General features: G+C 36.7%; 1 protein-coding gene across 7 annotated transcripts in view; it reads left to right on the top strand.

Moving 5' to 3' along the window:
* Positions 1-9,559, top strand: part of TTC23 (tetratricopeptide repeat domain 23) — a 101,883-nt gene continuing 92,324 nt past the window's right edge. For 3 of the 7 annotated variants that reach the window (XM_032252826.1, XM_032252829.1, XM_032252825.1), the window contains exons 1-2: positions 898-1,085; positions 2,146-2,264. The gene's annotated coding sequence lies outside the window, so the exon portion shown is untranslated. The other 4 variants (XR_004261151.1, XM_032252830.1, XM_032252827.1 and 1 more) reach the window with 3 other exon arrangements.

The following is a 9,559-nucleotide window of genomic DNA, read 5'->3' as shown; positions in this document are numbered from 1 at the left end:
TCTGTGAAAAGCCTATTTGCGAGGCTCCTTGTCAAGGAACCTTAACTTTATCAGGTGGTTTTACAGTGGTTGACTTAATTACTCATAGAGATGAATAACCTAGAAAGCAGAGTTAGATTAAATTTAAAAAAAAAAAAAAAAGCATCGGTTTCAAAACAAGGTATGAGTTGTAATAAAATATGTATCAGTTATCTATTAAATCTGGTCTTCAAGAGCGACTCAGGTATACAGCATGGTATATGTCATGTATTTCTAAGACAGTTTCGTAATACCTAAGAATTCGTGGCACTCAGAAATTTTTTGCTGGACTTAAAATGAGGAAATTCACATTTTGTGTAAAAACAAAGATACTTAGGGTATTTAACGGTCAGCCCAAATAATAAGATTTGCTGTTAATATATGAAGCTTTACCCCCCAAAAAAGAAAAAAGATTAACAACAGGCAGAACGATTTTTTTCTAAGTAATGTTAGCCTCTTAGTTTTCATTTTTACTTTTTAAGGGGAATACTGTTTTTCAGTGCATTAATTTAATATCTGGTATTTGACCATGAAAAATGAATCATTTTAAAATAACTTTCACCTCCTCCCCAAATTGACACAAAAGTTGCCGACTGATTATATGTTACAGTATCCTATGACTCCACTCCTGGAAGTTCTCCCAATTTGTAGAGAATCAGTTTGCACATTTTTTCTCTCTTAAAAACAAAGGGGAAAATATCCTCTAAGCTGGTGATTTTACATTCTTTGACAAACTGCAGTATCGACAGGCAGCGATACCACTTTAAGAAAATGCCAAGGAAAGACCTCATTTTAAAATTCCCACCTCTGGCTCCCAAGGATTGGGTTGCAAACTTCGGCAAAATACTCTTCTCCACTCGCTATTGGTGAGTGATCTATCATTCATCTTTTGCCTGGAATTTTATGAGGTATCCACTTGCTTTACGGGAAAAGGCTGCTCCGGAACGGCCCTATTTTAGGCTTTTCATGGTTATCAGTCTGTACAAAGAATCACCAAATAGAAAGCAGGAACCAAATGGCAAATCACACTGCCAAGACAACTGTCTAATTCGCTCGAAAAAGAAATGGTAAGCCTCTCCAGCAGACTGGGTTAAACTGGCAAAGGATTTTACGACATAGTTGGAGATGAGAGAGTTACGGAAACTTTTTTCGGTTTTTTACTAGTTTTAAAGGAGTGATTGTCAAGGAAAAGCAGAGAAAATATATGCACAATTTAAAGGTAGCAGGGAGAAGAGTGTTCAGAGAGCATTTTTCTCTTTAGGGTGTTTGGAAAGCATCATGGCCCAGATTATCAGTGGATTTTTGAAAGGTAAAGGAAACAATAAGATCATTTTCTATTTTAAGAAACTGCGGTATTGTTGCTTAAATGTGAATTTAGAAGGACATTTAGTAATATTGTAATTTTTAAATGCGTATTTTCATTTGTATATTATCATACTTGGCATAATAGATAATACATCTATTAAAAGATACAAGAGAAAACAGAGTTGTTTGAACGCAAATTTTGTGTATATTCGTAGATTAGGGAATCCAGGGACAGATCTGCTAACGGCTAAACAACATACTATAGATACCTGAAGCAGAATCAGCATGTAAGGATAAATTCTCAAAAAAGGAATTCAGCGTCATATTTTCAAAAATTACATTTTAAATGAAAGCAAATATGAAAGAATTTATCAAGAAAACATTGATAAACATGAATAGCTATTTCCTGTGTTGCTTCTTTAATCCATATAGAGGAATATAAATTAGTAAAATACAGCTCCTCCAGAACAGGGACAAATGAGGATCAAAACATGTCTTAATGCCCAGATGACTGCTGTAAACCACAGGTACTTCAGGAGCTCAGCTCAATGTGAGATGAATTATTCAGGAAAGGCTTCACAGTATGGGTAAGACTCACTTTGGGCCTGAGCAATGAGCACAATTTCAAAGAGAAAAGGGAAGTGGCATCCCCAATAGTGAGTGAGTTGTTAGCAAATATGTGCAGCCTGAGGAAGAGTTGGCTCTGACTGCAGCGGAAGGTTCGTTTGGAAACTTTGGTTAAAAATTTTAAGAAAGCCTGAGAAGTTACCTGAAGAGCCAAAATTCCCATAATTAAGGGTTTTGGTTCTATGTTTGGAACAGGAGGCACACTTGATGGAAGTAATATTTGAAGACGATAAAACTGACAGTGCAATTTAAGACGGTTCCAAGGGCAGAGAGCGGAAGCTAAGGGGCCCCATACTGTAAATACTGGCACACAGGTTAGTAACTTTGCTTCTTACCTAAATACTTTACCTTACCATTGTTGAATAATATGAATTTTGATGCATTTCTTTGTAGTTTTTGAAAGCATTTTTACTTCTTAAGATTTTGGAAGGCCCCTGCCATATTGTCTTGGGGAATCATGGTTGCCCCATCTTTATAAAAGTCTTGTCATAAGATGTATAAAAATCAGAATTACACATAAAACTGCATTGTGGTTTTATAGCTATTTTTGACAGCTTTCATGAAGTATAATTTATATATTATAAAGTTCATTTGTTTTAATGGTATAACTCAATGATTGTGTTAGAAAATGTAATAGAGTTGTACAACCATCATCACATGCCAATTTTAGAAAATTTTTGTCATCCTGAAAAAATACTTTGTGCTCATTTGCAGACAAGTCCTGGCTTCCTGTCCTTAGCTCCAATCACTAAACAACTTTCTGTCTCTGTATATTTATCTTTTCTGGGCACATAAATGGAATTAGACAATATGTGATCTTTTGCATCTGGTTTCTTTTACTTAGCATAATGTTTTTGAGGTTCATCCCATGTTGTATTATGTATCATTACTTCATTCCTTTTTATTGGTAAATAATAATCCACTGTATGGCAATACCACATTTTATTTATCCGTGTACCAATTGACAGACATTTGGATTTCTTCCAGTATTTAAATATAGTGTTTAATGGTACTAATTGTAATTGTAATACAGTAAACACAGGAGAGTATTTAGCTATTATAAATACTGCTGTATGAAGATGGGTACAAGTTTTTTATGAACACGTGTTTTCAGTTTCCTTGGGTGTATACCTAGGAGTGAGATTACTGTCAGATGGTAACTCTGTGTTCAACTTTTCGAGATGTTGCACAACTGCTTTCCAAGGTGAATTCACCATTTTACATTTCCACCAGAGTGTTTGAGGGTTCCAACATCCTCGCCAACACTTCTTATGATCTGTCTTATTCATTATAGTCATTCTGCTGGATTTTAAGTGGTATCTTACAGCTTTCTTTTGCATTTTCCTAATGATGGATGATAGGAAGCATCTTTTCATGTGCTTAGTGACTATCCATGTATCTTCTTTTGTAAAATGTCTATTCAAATATTTTGCTTATTTTTTAATTGGGTTGCTGTCTTGTTACTGATTTTGTTTTTTTTTTTGGCAGAGTCTCACTCTGTTGCCTGGGCTGGAGTACAGTGGCGCAGTCTCTGCTCACTGAAACCTCTGCCTCCCGGGTTCAAGAGATTCTCCTTCCTCAGCCTCCCGAGTAGCTGGGATCACAGGTGCCCACCACCATGCCTGGCTATTTTTTTGTATTTTTAGTAGAGATGGCGTTTCACTGTGTTGGCCAGGCTGGTCTCAAACTCCTGATCCAGTGATCCGCCCACCTCAGCCTCCCAAAGTGCTGGAATTACAGGCATGAGCCACCACACCTGGCCCTTGTTACTGATTTTTTTTTTAATTGTTCTTTATATATTCCCAGTTAAAGTCCTTTATCAGATTAATGATTTACAGATGTTGTCTCCCATGCTGTGGACTGTCTTTTAACTTTAATAATAATGTCTATTGAAGCAACAAAGGTTTGGCTTTGATGAAATCTAATTTATCTTTTTTTTTTCTTTTATCACTTGTGGTTTTGGTGTTGTATCTCAGAAGTCTTTGCCTAACAGGCCAGGCCCGGTGGCTCATACCTGTAATCCCACTATTTTGGGAGGCCAAGGTGGGCGGATCACCTGAGGTCAGAAGCTTGAGGCCAGCCTGGCCAACATGGTGAAACCCCATCTCTACTAAAAATACAAAAATTAGCCGGGCATGGTGCTGGCTACCTGTAATCCCAGCTACTCAGGAGGCTGAGCCAGGAGAATGGCTTCAACCCGGGAAGCAGAGGTTGCAGTGAGCTGAGATCGTGCCACTGCACTCCAGCCTGAACGACAAAGCAAGACTCAATCTCAAAAAAAAAAAAAAAAAAAAAAAAAAAACCCACACACACAAGTTCATGAAGATTTACTCCTGTGTTTGCTAAGAGTTTTATAGTTTTGCCTCTTACTGTTAGGTCTCTAATCCATTTGGAGTTAATGTTTATATATGGTATGAGGTGTAGAGATCCCACTTTATTCTTTTGCATGTGTCCAGTTGTTCCAGTACTGTTTATTGAAAAGACTGTCTTCCCACTGAATTATCTTGGTGTGCTTGTTAAAAAAAAATTCATACATATAAGAGTTTATTTTTGGACTCTCAACACTATCCCATTTTTCTATATGTCAATTTTTTTTTTGTTTGTTTGAGACAGCCTTGTTCCCTCACCCAGGCTGGAAAACAGTGGTACAACCTTGGCTCACTGCAACCTCCTGGTTCAAGCAATTTTCCTGCCTCAGCTTCTTGAGTAACTGGAATTACAGGCACTTGCAATCACTCCCGGCTAAATTTTTGGTATTTCAAGGAGAAACGGGGTTTTGCCATGTTGGTCGGTCTGGTCTTGAACTCCTGACCTCAAGTGATCTGCCTGCCTCGGCCTCCCAAAGTGCTGGGATTACAGGCATGAGCCACTGCACCCGGCCTCTGTATGTCATTTCTTATGCCAGTACCACCATGTTGTTTTTGGGAGGGCTTTTCCCCAGCTTTATTGAAATATGATTGACAAACTAAAAATTATATATATTTGAGGTAAACATCATGGTGTTTTGATGTAAGTATACCTTTTGTAATGCTTCCCACAATAAAGCTAGTTCGCACATTCATCACCTGACATAATTACCATTTGTGTGTGTGATGAGCACACCTAAGATCTAGTCCCTTAACAAATTTCAGTTATTAACTATAGTTACCATGCTGTATATTATATCTCTAAAACATATTTACCTTATAACTGAAAATTTATAGGTACAACACTTTTGATTACTTCACTTTTACTTTAGTTTTATAGTAAATTTTAAAAATGGGAAGTATGAGTCCTTCAACTTTCTTCTTTTTTAAGATTATTTTACTTATTCTTGGTCTCATATTTCCATCTAAATTGATCCATAATAAGGATCAACTTGTTAATTTCTGCAAAAAAGCAGCTGAGATTTTGATGGATATTACATTAAATCTATAGATCAATTTGAGGAATATTCTGTCTTAATATTGAGGCTTCTAATCCATGAACATGGAATATTTCTCCATTTATTTAGATCTTTAACTTCTTTCAATAATGTAGTGTGATTTTCATTGTACAAGTCTTGTATTTATTTTGTTAAATTTAATCCTACATATTTTATTCTCTTTTATGCTATTTTAAATCAAAATGTTTTCTTAATTTTATTTTCAGATTATTTATTGCTAACATATAAAAATATAATTTTATTTATGTATTTTTTAATCCTATGACCTTGCTGAACTTACTTAGTAGTTCTAGTCGGGGGGTTATTTATTTATTGTGGAATCCTTAGGATTTTCTACATAGAGGGTCATGTCATCTGATAATAATGTTTTATTTCTCCCCTTCTAATCTGCATGCCTCAATTTATTGTTCTTTCCTATTGCTCTGGCTGTAATATCCATTATAACCTTGACTACAGGTCATGAGAACAATCATTCTTGCCTTGTTTCCAAGCTTAGAAGGAAAACATTCAAACATGCTTCATTAAGTATGATATTAGCTTTAGGTTTTTGTAAATCAGGTTTTTTTGGTTTTGTTTTATAATTTTTAATTTTCGTAAGTACATAGTAGTAGATGTGTATGTTTATGAGATGTATGTGATGTTTTGATACAGGCATACAATGTATAATAATCACATCAGAGTAATTGCATATCTGTCTCCTCAAGCACTCATGATTTCTTTGTGTTAGGATGATTTCGATTCTACTCTTTTAGTTATTTTAAAATATACAGTAACTTGTTGTTTGTCTGTAGTCACCCTGTTGTGCTATCAAGTACTAGATCTTATTCATTCTTTCTAACTAAGTTTTGTGCCTATTAACTATCCCCACTTTTGCCTCCCTCCCCACTACCGTTCCCAGCCTCTGGTAATCATCATTCTACTCTGTCTTCATGAATTCAGCTATTTTAATTTTTAACTCTCATAAATGAGTGAGAACATTGGTTCCCATTCACTGGTTTATTTTGCTTAGCGTAATATCCTTCAGTTTCATCCATGTTGTTGTAAATGACAGGATTCTGTTTTGTGTGTATATCTACCACATTTTTTAATCTATTCATGTGTTGTTGAATATTTATGGCTATTGTGAATAGTGCTGCAATACACGTGAGAGTGCATTGTTGACAAGTGTTCTGAGCTTTTAAAGGACTTCAGAAACCCCAAAGTCTACATCTTTATATGAAACTCCTAATTTTAAAATGATGGCTCAATTTTTTTAAACTGTCAAAAAAAAAAGTATATACACGTTAGATGAGCCTGTGAGCACTCAGAATAAATATAACCTCTCTTTTAAGGATGCAATATTAAGAGCCAGCATGAGACAAATCACTTTTTACAGTTAAGCCAGAAAAAAAAAAAATTAAATCCACTTTGAAGTTAACAGTAGGTTCAGAGGCCCAGAATAACAAATACTATAAGGCCTATTGCTTTTGTTGTCTTTAAACTTTCTTTTCTGCCTCCCCTTAAATAGAAGATAAGAAAATATAGTTAAATCTGTTGAAGATGTTACATTCCTGTTTATAAAAATGTGTGATCACTTTCTAAAATACAGGCTTAGGTTTCCAAAGCAACGGCATTTCCTTCCCACTGCTGTAGACTGGTCAATGAAAGACAGGATGATATGATGGGAAACCACCAAATTATTAGAAGACCAGGGTCCTAAGTCTGGCTGTTTGATGTGCAACTGATTTAACTTCATTTCATTGTCTTCATTTATAAAATGGAGGTGATAATATCTACTTCTTTACCTTACATGTTTGAAAGGGCCACATGAGATAAAATATGGAAAAGTATAAAGTGTTATGCATATATTAGTTGATATTGCCCAAATCACATGGATAGTTGGGATGGTACAGGTTCTTGAATCTCAGATTCCCCGTTTCTGGGTGCTGCTGTTTCTCTTGACCACAACACCTGTTGAAATGGTCATCTTATCAGCCAGTGGGGTTGAGCAGATGAGGAAGCATAAGGCAAGAAGTTATTTGAAAAAAGTCAGCCAACATTTTGGGATCTCAAATAGCTCTGTGTCTCTGTAAAACAGGGTGTAGGTAGAGCTTCAGTGTTAAACCTGAAGTATTGACCTTTAACATTTTTATTTTATATTTTATTTTATTCTATTTTATTTTGAGATGGAGCCTCACTCTGTCATTCAGGCTGGCTGGAGCGCAAGGGCGTGGCCTTGGCTCACTGCAACCTCTGCCTCCCGAGTAGCTGGAAGTGATTCTCCTGCCTCAGCCTCCTGAGTAGCTGGGACTACATGCACATGCCACTGCACCCGGCTAATTTTTGTGTTTTTAGTGGAGAGGGGGTTTCGCTATGTTGGCCAGGCTGGTCTTGAGCTCCTGACCTTGTGATCCACATGCCTCAGCCTCCCAAAGTGCTGGGATTACGGGCATGAGCTACTGCTCCCGGCTGACCTTTAACATTTGTGAGAGGTACCCAGGAATGAGAGCACCACCTACATTGTAGATCAGCCTCTGTAGCATTCTCACAGTTTGACCTTTGGCTGATTCCTTCTTTCTCTTTTTCATATTTTTGTGCTATATTGCTTTATGAGGAAAAGTGTCAATGAAATTCTTAGCCTGAAATGAATGAATGCCTTCTTAGCCTGAAATCCAGCATTTTACTTTTCCCATAGCTCAGGGTTTCCCAAACAATGTTTTTAAAGTGCTATTTCCTTAAGATTTAATAGATGGTCAAGAAAAAAGATAATCTCATGGCCAAAAAAGATTGGAAAAGTGCTGTATACTGTACCTCCTCTGGGATATTCACAAGGTATTATATTAAAGTTTTGAGAAGACCTGAATTCAAGAAACTTGTCCATGTTTACCCATTTATTCGATCACAGAATCTTCCTTTTGTGGAACCAGTATTTGTGTTTACTAACTCATTTGATCACCTTTATCAGTAACCCTCCTTGATGGAACGTACATTAATATCTTGTGGCTCTAGCGTACTGCAGAAATTGTTTTGGAAAATGCTGTTCTATAGCCACGTCCCTCATTTCACATACACCAAATTGAACCACCAGCAGTTAGCCATATATTTATTTCACTTTCCCACTTCCAAACCCTTCTTAATTATTCACTGTGCTTGGGATGCTTCTCTTCTCTCTCCTTGCTCTCTGGAATCTTTTCAACCAAACAAGCAGAGTCATTGCAGCAGCAATGGTTCCCATTTTTGAAGTCTCACCACTTGCCACTCTTCTAGCAATTTTAGCACCTAGTACTGTGCTGGTGTGTACCTGATCTTTTTTTCTGCTCTATTTTACATTTCTTGGGGTTATTGTTTTCCACATAGTACAATAGCCTGGTGTATTGCTTATAGCCAGAATTCAGTAAATACTTGTGGAACGAATAATAAATAAATAATAAATGAGTTGCTGCCAGGAGCAGTGGCTTCTGCCTGTTATCCCAGCACTTTGGGAAGCTGAGATGGGCTGATCACTTGAGGTCAGGAGTTCAAGATCAGCCTGGCTGACATTTTGAAACCCTGTCTCTACTGAAAAACTAAAAACTAAAAAAAAAAAAAAATTAGCCAGGCATGGTGGTAATCCCAGCTACTTGGGAGGCTGAGGCAGGAGAATTGCTTGAACCAGGGAGGCGGAGGTTGCAGTGAGCTGAGATTGTGCCACTGTACTCCAGCCTGGGTGACAGAGTGAGACTCCATCTTAAAAATAAATAAATAAATAAATAAATAAGTTGCAATACGGTGAAATTTAACATGTTATCTATAGTAAATAATGGAATTGGAGTTTGAAGAGGAGGAATGGGGAGGGATCTCTGACAGGCTGACCTATATATACAATTTTTAACAGCTTTATTAATTGGCCTAAAATTATACAATTTGATAAGTTTTGGCATATGTGTGCACCCAAGAAGCCACAATCATAGTCAAGATAATAAGCATATCCACCACCTCAGAGTTTCCTCATGTCCCTTGTAATTACTCCACCCTTTCCTACATCTTCCTCCCTCCTGTGTCCCTCACCTTCATACCACCTCCCTAGCCCAATTCAAGGCAATCACTGATCTGCTTTTGGTCATTATACATTGGTATAGATTTCACTGAAATTTATATAAATGGAATCACACAATATGTACTCTATTTTGCCTGACTTCTTCACTCGGCATAACTATTTTGAGATTT

Source organism: Sapajus apella, unplaced genomic scaffold, assembly GCF_009761245.1.
Source record: "Sapajus apella isolate SASKATOON/1434 unplaced genomic scaffold, GSC_monkey_1.0 scaffold80, whole genome shotgun sequence".
Classification (NCBI taxonomy): domain Eukaryota; kingdom Metazoa; phylum Chordata; class Mammalia; order Primates; family Cebidae; genus Sapajus; species Sapajus apella.
Note: the sequence above shows the minus strand (reverse complement) of the source record. Positions and strands in the feature narration are given on the sequence as shown.